We start from the raw sequence: 12,741 nt of genomic DNA on the forward strand, positions 1-12,741 counted from the left end.
TAATGAAATTGGGTTTTTAGCGGAATGCTTTAAATGAAACAGCAAAAAAGGTTATCTTCCATTTAATTCCACTTAATTAATGTTGGTATCTTCATCAGTGTCATTCCCGCTAAAGAGCTTATCAAAACTTAACCCCCTTAAGTACTCATCCCCTAGGTAAAAATATCAAGATCACAGGTATAAAAATGAAACAACAATGTTTAGAATCGGAACCTACCTAACTAAAAAACCAAAGATTTAACTAAACTAAAGGAGAAAAATCGATACAAATCTCTAATAAAGAAAACTGTCATTCAACATTTCTGATATTTGTAAAAGAGGTACACACTTAGTTTTTTTTCTACCGAGCTCAGCTGTGCAAAACTCAGCAAAAAAAGTTTTACTGAGATCTCAGCAAACATTTCAATTGTTTGTTAAGATTCAGCTAAGCATTTTCCGAGACTCAGCAATCAAATATCACTTTTGCTGAGATCTCAGTGAAACTTATTTTTGCCGAGATTTGCAGAGCCGAGCTCGGTAGAAAATACTAAGAGTGTATATTAATATCTAAGTGGATCTAAAAACTGCTAAAAGGTAAATAAAAATGTGACTTATGAGATGAGTGATTCAAATAGATTTGTTATTGTTCGCTATTCTATATAGCAACTAACTTATAAAGGACATTTAAAAATGTCAGGTTGAATTCTCATTCGCCTCGTATACGAACATTTGAACAGCAGCAATGAAGTGACTTAGATCTAATTTTGGGCCTAATAAGCACAACCCGCGTTTTACCTCTATTTTAGAGCGGATTTTTTATTCACAAAATGAAATGCTTTCGCTGCAAATGACATCTAAATGTATTTACATTTCCGTGCGTATTATAAGATTTGATGAAGAGTAACTAATTGTTGAAATATTGTTAAAAAACTAAGATTGCTTCTTGACCCCGAACTTGGCCTACGTATTTTAAATTTGGCCTAACGCATTAAAACGCCATTGAACCGCCATTGAATTCACTTCGGCCCGTCGGAAGAAGATAAAAATTGATTCGTTCTTAGCACTTCTTTTGTTTTCGAGAATAATGGGTCCAAACATTCATATCACGTGTTTTTATATATTTCGTTCGGTAGCTTTTGAACTAAAGAATCGTACCAAACAAATAATTGACTTGTTAACACCGAAATCATGGATTTATTTGATGTTTTCTACTCGATAGGCCCAAAATAAGCGATTAGGCCGAAGTAGTTCATTACCCTAATGTTGTTTTCATTCGTAAGACGTTCCGCTCATGGCCAATACAATAGCAAATTAGTGATGCCAGCCTTGGCCACTTCTCAGTCATAAAAATAGCACAAAGACACAAAAATAGTCTTATTGGGTGTAGAATAATATTAATATTTTAATTTCTACAAAAAAAACTCAATAGTAATTAAAGATCATAATTAAACACCTTGGTTTAGAATCTATACAAAACAACACAAAAAATGTATCTCAATTGAGAAATTGAGAATCATGAAATTGCATCTATAAGAATGTCCACCACTGTACGCCGTAGAGGCAAAGCCATTTGTGTGGATTTTGCTTTATTATAGGGCTTATATCATCTTCTCTCCGGCGGCAATGCTCTTTTGCATCACCCCGGGTTGACACTCTGTCTGGGAATGGGCTAAAAGCATGATTGGGTGGAAAACCGGAGCAGAGCATGCCAAACAGAGAAAAAGCAACAAGCCAATATTGATAATGATAGTTATAACACGAGCGAGCGGAACTTCTCATCGCTCATCGGACCACCGGAGAAGGAACCTTTTTTGCTCCAATAAAAAGCCATATCTTAATTGGTTTGAACTTGATAACTTCTTTTTCGGCTTCGGTTGTGAAATTTTCATAAAATAACCAACGATTTCTTTTAACCGTTTGTCGGTTTGGAAGTGCGCTTAGCACGTGAGATGCGTTCTGTTGAAATTGTAATATCACTTGTCATCCTCATAGATACCAGGTGAGTGACACGATTGAGAGGCAATCAAAATTCATATGCCATCAGACCATTGATTGATCCTACCAGCGTGCATGTTATCAATTCACTCAGCGTGTCAAAAAAATTCCTTTCTTGAAATCAAATATACTCAGGTCAATACTTACGTGGACGACCACTTTGTCCGTTGTCGTCGGCATAGACAGTGCCATTTTTTGCTATTCGGACAAACTTTGATGAGCAGGCCGATTGAAGATACATGTATTCGGGTGTTGCTCCCGCAATCATCACCACCTGAGAAGTAGAGCAAAAGAAGGAAATACCATATTACATTAATTGAGAACTGTTTATATGCCATGTGTTGATACATTTCCTGCTTCGTGTCTGATATATAGAACATGTATTTACCAACATACAAACAAAAAAGAGCCCTTCGAAATCGTAATTTAACAAATCATTTAGTATCTTGCTCAATTTCAAAGACTACTATGACGTCAACAAAAAACAAAAGGAATCCCCTGTCAACATGTGAACAACAAAGAAGGTAATTTATAGACAGTCATTGCTGTTGTCAATGGACACCGTGGGTTGTCTCTGAATTGAAATTGCGCCTTTATGATATCATATCGTAACAAAGAGATTGACATCTTACAAATTTCGCACTGTGTATCTGAAGTATATTTATTTACTATCCTATAGCTTGCTTCCGAATTGTATCTGACGTTTGTACATGGTGGAATGAAATTTGTCAAGATTGACATAATAATGGGTGATTTTTATTTTTGAGCTACGTACAACATCCCCTTGAGTGGTCTTGAAATTTTACTTTTATAACACTGCAAACATCGTTTGATAGGAAAAGGATAGCGCTGAAATTTTGTTGTGGCGTTTGTTGGTCTAGAATACACCAATTTTTTAACACTTAAAATTGTAACCTTGATCGGAAGAGCTGAGAAAGCTTTTAACAAGTAACACTAATCAAGTCAAATTAATAACTAAATGGAATTTTACCTGAATTCGGGGCCTTCCTATGTTAGTCAATAAAGGCGTAGCTGCATAGAAACATATGCTGGTACACTCTAAGTAATATTAAGGTTAGAAAATGCTACAACTTTCCTAGGGTATCATCATGCTTGCCCTAAAATATATATGAATGCATTGTGCAGGCTTAGAATACTGTAAGTATACCGTTATTAAACTTGGTTAATACGAAAAAAACAGGTAATAACGATTGAAGTGTGAAAGATAGTTAGAGACTAAGTGAAAGAGTTATTCAGAAACTGATGCATTATTAAGGAAATTAAATAAATAAGTTGCTTCTCAATTTTCAAATAATAAAATTTCCATTTCAGTGAAAAAATTACGACGCAACCGACAGCCGCAGCATGCTATTGAAGCTAAATATTGAACGCTATTTAAACGTTTCGGATATTGTTCAGAAAATTAAGTTGAAAAGATGCATCTGTGTCACTTGAAAATTCATACATGTAAACCAAACAAATACAAGAAATAAAGATCATTCAAAGTCAAAGTTCAGAAAATTGATCGCGTTTTTTTTAAATGCATAAATGTCACACATCATGATTCAGGTCAGTGTCAAATGCGAGATAAAAAACAATTGATACCATTTTTATTCTGAAAATATTGATATCACACGCAGTAAACATTGATGATACGATTAAGTTCAATCAGAATCTCTTTTTCAAAGCATCGTGCTGCGATTAGATAATTTATTATACAGTTGTCATCCACTCTTTTTTTCTATTATTCCAAAGCTGTGCACCGATCCTCTAGTATGAATGGGACCCAGTTTGATAAGCAACGTAATCACGTTGGGTGTCAATAATTTTGGCGATAATTGTGAGTGGCTGATATGTTTAGATGTTATTTATAGACCTGTCCATCGAATGGAAGTAAAGATGAAAGGTTACGATCTGATTAGACGTTTGACAAAAAAAAACTCAATCTTGATGAATGTTGACGTCCATGTACCGGAATATGTATATTTTTAATTTTCACTTCTAGTAACCCTATGAACCTCACAGAAACGTGTTTCTGGTAACAATGTTTGCCGTTTTGAGTTGATTCTACGTTTCGTTTTGTAATGTAGAAACATTTCTTTTTACTTTATTAACCATAATCAGTCCCATCTGGATAATAAAAGGAAGCCAAGAAAAAAACCGTTGATAATTTATTTTTCCATTGGCTCTTATGGGTGGGACAATCTACACAGTTCGAAAAAGTAGTGTAAATTTTTGTCACTATGATGCACATAAATGAACCGTAATATAACATTCAAATTAACGTTATAGATCGTGTAAAGTTATGAAAAATTTTATGAAATATTCCAAATATTGTATGCAAACGTCTATTTAGACCTGGGTGTCCTTTCCTGTACACAGAAGTTGTCTCAATTCCACTCGATCCATGACTCAATCCACGCTGTCTACGAAGGCTCCGCAGTCCACCTCCCAAGTAACATTGAAAGCTTTATTGAAGTTTTAAAGCATACTACAAGTCTAACACTTGGTCTACAGAACCCTCATAAAACCCAAATTGTTACTTGCGCTGGTCGATCCACCTTCTGCACCTTGTTAAAGTCCAGATGCGTACCTTTTCGTTTAGTCCAGTCATCAAATTCATCAAATTCATCAAATAATTCGGACGCCTCCCTTAGTTCAGTCGTTAATGGCGCAGCTATAAAGTAAGAACATGTTGGAGGCGGCTGGGTTCGATTACCGGTCTGGTGAACAATTTCTCGATTTCCCTGGTCATGGAGATATACTAATGCAATAATGGTACAGGCTTAAAATGTTCTCAATTAACAGCTATGGAAGTGCTTAAAGAACAGGCCAGCGGGACGTTATAAAGCCAGTAAGGACACACTACAAAAAGTCATACACATTTTGGTGTCCCGAGACCAGCACATGCAACCGACACAATGAGAAAATCAAATCAATTGGAACACTTAGGCTGTGGTCCATTTGGTGAATTTTCACTTAAATTTGACACTTCGAAACTAAATTATAATGTTCGAAAATCCCTCTGTTGTTGATCGGCCAATTTTCGAGAAGGTGTGTGTCAAAATTGATTCCTTGTCTGTCAGATATAAGTCTGCTGGAATAGCAGGTTAATTTGTAAATTTTCCATCTGTCAAGTTTAAGTGAAAATTCGCCAAATGGAACACAGCCTTAGTTTTACATGAACTGTTTGTTTAAGTTCGCTAATTTTCGTCAAAGATGGATTACGTCTTGTGTGAAAATAATTATTTCTAAGTGTGGACGTAATAAAGCCAACGAAAAAGACGTTCCGTTAGTCAAGGCGAGGCTAACACTCTTGAACCTCTTCCTCGCATGTATTTTGAGTCCAATCCGATTGGCTTCAGCCAGTCTGATGTTCGTTTCCGCTATCGTCTCTTTGCCATAATATCGATGTCATGCCAAGACGAAATTTTATAAATTTTTACCACTCTTCGAATTACACCTTACAATGCGATATTAAACAACAGACACGAAAGCTTATCACCTTGCCGTAACCCTCTTCAAGATTTGACCTCGAAAATACGCTAAATATAAAAATGCACGTGCTTAGCTGTGCAACAATTAGCAAAATGCCCTATCGCTCTATCCATGTATGAAGTTGTCAGATTGCCAAAATTTTATATGTGGTTACCATGACGATGACAAGACAGGCTTTGTTGTGATGGACTTTGTGTTGTTGTCAGCCACTTTGAAAAAAAAAAAACGTTCCAACTTGGCCCGGTGTACTTTATTGAAGGCGTGCATCTAATCCAAAGTTAAACGTACACTCAAAATAATGTTCACGTCAATGCTACGTGAAAACATACATAGATTTTTTCCATCGCATTTTCACGTAAGTGTTACGTGATTCTCATATCAAAGCACTCATTTCAGTGAGCGAGATAGTCACGGGATTATCACGTAGAAGTAATGTGATTCTTTCGATGAATTTCATGGTGGTTTTCAATGATTTTTATTAAGGTTTAAATTAATTGTTTTTCTTGATTTCAAATGAAAAAAGATCCTAATACCCCGGACAGACTATGGCTTATATAATGTAATATAGGCTGTCTTGCAATGAGCACTCATACATAGGATTTCCAGCGAAAACTAGATGTATGAGTGCTCATTGCAAGACAGCCTATATTACATGATATAAGCCATAGTCTGTACGGGGTATAAAGTATTTCTTGACCATTGTATCTTTATTGTGGCAAATATGCACACAGAAGAAGAAATTATTTCGGGCGAAACTAGACTCGGGAAGGATATGGAACGCATATAATACAAGGGCATTTAACTCGCATTTAAATCCATGGTACTCCTTTTCGTCAGACTAAAACAAAGAAACATGTTACAAATTATTTTCACCATACAATTTGTCTGTGATAAAATGTTCAGCTATTATACTTACAACACGAAATCGTCTTACGAAAATAAGCCCTAAGATTTTAACTGGCATGTAAACATGCAACTTGCAATTCCACCATATTGTGTACCATTATGAGTGGGGCACTCATTTATTTTTTCATACGTGACAATCACTTAGAGTTTACGTGAAATGCACATAGAATTTGTGTATGTGCAAATCACGTGCGTTTCATTAAAAAAAAACCTAGTGACTTCAAAGGGACTCCCGTTGATACATATAGGGTATCACGTAGACTCTACTTGTGTCACGTAAATTTATCATAAAATTGAAAAGAGAGAGTCCAACTGATTTTTCACGTAACAATAACGTGTCGATTATTTTGAGTGTAGGCCATTCCGGGTCCAACTACAGCAACATATTTCTTTACTTGTTGCGTCCATCTCAGATTCAATTGCCGCTTATACCCTGGACAGACTATGGCTTATATCATGTAATATAGGCTGTCTTGCAATGAGCACTCATACATCTAGTTTTCACTGGAAATCCTATGTATGAGTGCTCATTTCAAGACAGCCTATATTACATGATATAAGCCATAGTCTGTCCAGGGTATTAGCCACGTGCATCTCCGTAGTAGAAATCAACAGTGAGATGCTGGTATGTGACTTTGGTGATAGATAATTGAACTCCAGCTTAATTAACAAACTTATTTATGGAATCAAGCGGCACTAATTAAACAGCATGCCCATCGTCGACGACATTTGCATGTGAGGTAATACTGAATTAATAGGCTCTTTAGTGGACAGAGATTTCGCAACGATCAATACCTAACCTACACTCGATCGGTCAAATAGACGGAGTGCCGTTTGCCACTACCACGTTTCCTCTGATGAACGTGTGTTGACACACTGATGTGTTTGCCAACTTCTGTCCAGGGGCAAGGTGATAAAATATTTAACATCGGACCTAACGTGCATATATTTTATTAATGAAAATAGAAATATGTCATGTCATGGTTGAAATGCAAGTCATTTCCGAGAAGCATGATTTTGGCACTTTTACAAATCAAAACATATCTGGAATGTGACAAAGTAGTCGGCAACGTGCAATGTAACTCAGGTTGTTTTATGTTTATAACTATTTGACATTTGAAATGGAAAAAAGGAAAATAATAGCGAATTCGTTTATTATTCAGTTCCAAGCAGGATCGGGTATCAAGATTGGGTTTGCTTGTTTTCTGACAAACGTCAATTTGCTCGTTTGTTTTTAAAACCTAGCTCAGGTTGAGGTTCGCACTGACAAAAAGTTCGGTTTCACACTGGGTTGGAACTGATTCCAACCCCGGTAATAAACAAATTCGCTATAAGTTCAACCAAATGATATCAATTTTTTTCGACTGATCCTGGTTGTTAAGAAAACTGGACCATGCAAACGTATTGTTGTTCCATGTCGCATTGCAAATTATGAAGCAAAGTGGTGAGGTGGTTGAATGAGGGCGGTAGAAGTCTAAACACCTTTCTATAAACATAAATAAACCTTCGCTGAACGATTGCAACCGATGAGTGTAGAAAAAGAGTTTAAAAGCCTGCACTCCGGCTACTACAACGGTCGATACGAGATGGTTAGACCTCGCAAGATTGGAAGAATCGGAACATATAACTGTCGTTTTGTTTTACAAAACATCATGCATAAACAGAAACGAACGAAACCAGAGTGGAAGGGAGAAAATGTATTTGAAAATGTGATTTACACACTCTAGATATGCTGTGCAAAAGGAGTAAAAAGGGTATATGGCAAAAGGCGATCGACGACACGGCACGAATCGGTAAGGTGTTGTTTGGCCTCGACTGAGCCGCGTACAGTGGTGATGTCGATGAGGCAACCGGCTCGGACTTATCTTGAATTTCAAAAAGCGCAACCACAATGTAAAATTAGTCTCGTTCTCGGAAAAGCTTAACAGCGCTGCTGACAGTAAATTATGATCGATTTGAAATGTTGTAGTCAATGATTGCCGCTATCACTTGGTCGGTTTGTGAATGCCTTAGAGGCAGTTCTGTTCTTTCCCATATTGAAACTGGATTGAGAACCGATTACTTCCATGTTATTTGGTGTCAAAAACAAAGAATTCATAAATGGCATTATTGCACGGTTTGCTACCGGAGTTGTTTTTATAATTTATTGGATGCCGTACATCACAGCAGAATCAACATACGATATGGAGAGTAGCAACTTTGGAACAAGCTGAAAACTTTTTTGTTTGTTTAGAATATAAGACAGAAGCAATGAGCTGGCTGCTCTCTTACCCGACACTCTCTAGTTGCAAAGTGGCGCGGCACGTTGTAAATCACGAAGATGCATAAAGGTGGCTTTCAGGAGCACGCCAACGCCGCGTCGCGTTGCGTCGTCAGCATGCATGTGGAGTTTCTTGGAGCGATCAGGAAAACGTGTTGACTTTTTACTTTCAAGATCGCGTTAAATGAATGAGTTGACCTTTTGTACATAGAAGGCGCAACCATTTTGACACTTGCTATTGATGCTCGTTTCTATTATTTGACTTTGAAAGAAGCCCACCAACGAGCATTCCCTTGTTCTGTATGAAACAGGTCGGGAGTGCAGGAAAGTGTTTGATTTGATTAGCAAACAAATCGTCAATTTAATGAGTAAGAAAATACATAAAACATAACGCAGACCATTGAAACTGATCGATTGTGGCGCTGAAGTTAAAGCTTGGTAAATAAAGATTTATTTTAGTTTCAACCCGTCGTAACTTAACTTTTATTTTTTATTTTTCCAAACGTCGTCTGACTGACAAGGTTTACGGCAGATCTATATTTAAATGGCAACTCTTAAAGCATTGGTGAACTAGGTTTTATTTGCGATTAGAGTTTCAACACGTTAATGGATATAGGAATTTTTCTGCTGAATTTGTTGGATATAATACTTCAATCAAGAAACTTGGTCACAGACCCCAAACATTGATTGGAAATTTTATTAGTACAAATTGATCCTACACGACCACTGGGATTAACCCAAAATGGAGTGAAATTTCACTAATTTTGACAATCCGGGGTATACTAGAAAATAACTAAATAGGTAATGAAATTGAAACATCGATCTTAAGGGCGGAAATATTTGGCTTAATATCAACTTGGTTAAATCATGGCAATGCTATATTAAATATTTGTTAATATTTATCTTTTGGGATCGCCTTAAACAGGACGAAGTAGCTTATCACCCTATCGATTTGTGGCGCAGTTACAGGAATTGTTCCGAGTGTGACAGGTGTACTCAGTATATCACATCACCTTCATCGAGGATGAATGTTTGTGCCGTTATGGCGATTTAAGATAGCGTAAGTTAAAAATTAGCATCACATGTTCAAAATCATTCAGTAATTTGTTTTTGTTTGATTTCTAAACGCAAATAAATAAAATTGAAGTACGTGTGATGGTTTATTATTTTTCTGTAATAAAAAGCATGTTATTCATTTTTCTGCTTTAGTTTATCACAAATGATCAACTACTACGTCAATATTGATTAACTTTAGAAAAATAAATTAGTTCTAGACATGGGAAAAATAAATCTTATAATCAGGTAACCATACCTGGTAATGCACTTCATAAACACGTAACCACCAACACAGTATGTGAACATCCGAGGATGTCTCGGTTGGTATCTGTGTACTGTGTAGCGAGAAACAACGAGAGATGTGTGAAAAATAACAGTTACATACTTTATTTTTATTTACTCCCGCCGTCGTCTTGTGTACATTTGTTGCTTCGAGGGCTGCAAAGAGTGGCAATAAGCCGGTGGTTGGTGGTCTCTGGCCATCCGCATTAGCTCGATCCCTACTGTTTTGACTGTGCTGCTGATAGAAGTGACCAATGATGGTGATGATTATGGCGCATTCCTACACATTGTATGAGGGGGCATATGTCTACTGAGAATTTCGAGATCAATTTGGAGCACCGTGAGTGCATGGGGTCATTTTATTACTGTGACAGTGTGGAAATGTTATCAATGTCAGGGATTTTTTTATGTTAGTTGAGGATTTTTTAGATAGTATTTAAATTTTTGACGGATCAATTATTCAGGAAATTTTGTCAAAAATCATACTTTTTCTTAAATTCCATCCTTTAATGAAATTTGAACTCGTGACTTTGGCGTGAGAGGTATAGATGTAACCACACTCATACATTTGACATCACGATGTACAACTATTTTAACCCTTCAGGAGGTCAAAGCCTATTGCTTGGTGTACAATAGTTGGGAATTTCCTAAGCGGCGCTAGTATACGTGAAATTTTCACATATAAAATATCACGAGATCCTCTGACCAAATAGAATGCTACTGTCTTGGGCAAAGTTGTTCAGGGGGCCAAGGCGTTTTGGCTGGTGGACAGAAATTCATTTTTTTTCACATCATTGCGCTTGTATACACGTGAAATTCTCGCATTGGATATATTTCGAGACCTGCTAAACTGTCATCGGCAAAGTTGTCCAGGAGATCAAAACTTTTTCGTTGGTCGACAGTACATAATTTTCTCACTACGCGGCGCTAGGATATACGTGAAATCTTCGCATATATAATATCTCAAGATCCTGAACAACTAGAAATTTACTGTTTTTGGCAAAGCTGTTTTGGAGATAAATATCTTTTGGCTGATGAAAATTAGTTCAGAAATTTCTCCAAATTTGGCGGGCAATTCTCGCATATCAAATATCATAAAATAAAAATAAAATTTACATCAGCCTAAGTGAGATGAAACAAATATATTCTGGATGTCTTTTACTGGTGAAGATTTTCATGCAGATTTGTGGATACATAAATTGGGATGAGTCGTTCCACTTGTATACCTCTGATAAATTAGTGGTAACACGTATCTCAGATGGAAAACATTATCATAAAAGATCAATATCGCTGAAAATTCCCCCAAAATTAATGTTTAGAGTCTCCCTTTCATTTAAGGCTAATTTCAAATTGTCTTATCGAGGGGTCTAGAACAAAAAAAAAATCCCTGTATTCACGTGTGCACGGACAGCGAGACTAACTCAGAGAGTGAGGCACCCCAAAAAAACATGCAAATGTGTTATGTTCATATCTTTGTCATGTAACGTCCAATTTTCGTTCTTTTTAGAAAATTTGAAAGATTTTGAATGAAAATCAAAGGTTCACCTAAAGTTACACTATTTTTCAAAATGTACTCTGAAGAATCATGATTGATTTTCTCAGAATTGAGTTCAAAAATATATATTTGAAATTAAAAGTAGTAGTAGAACCCTTTTTCTATGCCATTCATACACACTACTTAAAAGTCATGTAAATTTCGGTTCCCTGAAACCGACGCATGTAAGCGAGCCTTTCATGAAAGAAACATGAAAATCAATTCAATCAAACATTCTCTTCGTCGACTAGCTGATGTTTCGGTTTGAGAACACTTAATTTTACATTAAATGTTTGTTTACGTTCTGTGATTTACGTCCAATATGGATTACGTCTCGTGTAAAAGTAGTTATTTCTAAGTGTGTACCATTCAAATAACCTAAGGAGATCAAAAATTGGACGTAAAATGAGAGAGCTTTGCACAAAACACATTTGCATGTATTTTGGAGGTGTATTCAAGCTTATGATCGGGAGTGTAGATTACTCAGCGCTGAGTGAACTACGCTTTTGGAAATTTCTCAAGACAACTGTGTAAAGCAATCTCACGACTGAGATTGTCCTCGACTGGCTAACTCGTGTGTATATATTTTATACATTTTACATTACATTACACATTTTAGATGAACTGAGTAGATTCTTCTCGTTTAGATTTAGGATAAGATGTGTGTAACCATAAATTCGACGTCACCCTTCTAGCAGCGTAGGAATAGAGGTATAATGAAATAGATGATAATTTTATATTATCAGGCCTTTTCTTTATGACTTTGGATGTTCCTACACACTTAGAATGTTTTTGCCAAGATGGGCACCACCGAGCAGCTCGGTATTTTATTTTGCTGGATCTCAGCGAAAAACTTGTCACGTAGTGAGAAAATTCTTAATTACTGTCTACCAGCCAAAAAGTCTTGACCCCCTAAACAACTTTGCCGAAGACAGCAACTTTCTAGCTGATCAATATCTCGAGCTGAATATGTGAGAAAGGCACGTACATACTAGCGCCACATAGTGAGAAAATTCTGAACTATTGTCACTCAACAAAAAGATGTTGGCTTCCTGAAAAACTTTGCTGAAGTGAGAAAATTCTGAACTACTATCCACCAGCGACAAGGCTATGATCTCTTGAACAACTTTGTCGGATACAGTAACTTTCTATCCGGTCAGGATCTCGATATATTCCATGTTGTAATCAATTAAATCACATTTTCCCTATTATCCGCATTTTTTAGGTGTTT

The 12,741-nt window shown here is 36.5% G+C and overlaps 1 long non-coding RNA gene across 1 annotated transcript in view; it reads right to left on the reverse strand.

Annotated features, from left to right (window-relative positions):
- Window positions 1–1,539: 1,539 nt before the first annotated feature.
- The window catches only part of LOC135711964 (uncharacterized), an 86,900-nt gene continuing 75,698 nt past the window's right edge, over window positions 1,540–12,741 (reverse strand). The window contains exon 3 of the long non-coding RNA XR_010518516.1: window positions 1,540–2,248. This is a non-coding gene — a long non-coding RNA (uncharacterized LOC135711964). The remainder of the gene's footprint in view (window positions 2,249–12,741) is intronic.

This window comes from Ochlerotatus camptorhynchus, unplaced genomic scaffold (assembly GCF_037179485.1).
Source record: "Ochlerotatus camptorhynchus isolate MF236.1 unplaced genomic scaffold, CSIRO-AGI_Acam_v1.1 ptg000447l, whole genome shotgun sequence".
Classification (NCBI taxonomy): domain Eukaryota; kingdom Metazoa; phylum Arthropoda; class Insecta; order Diptera; family Culicidae; genus Ochlerotatus; species Ochlerotatus camptorhynchus.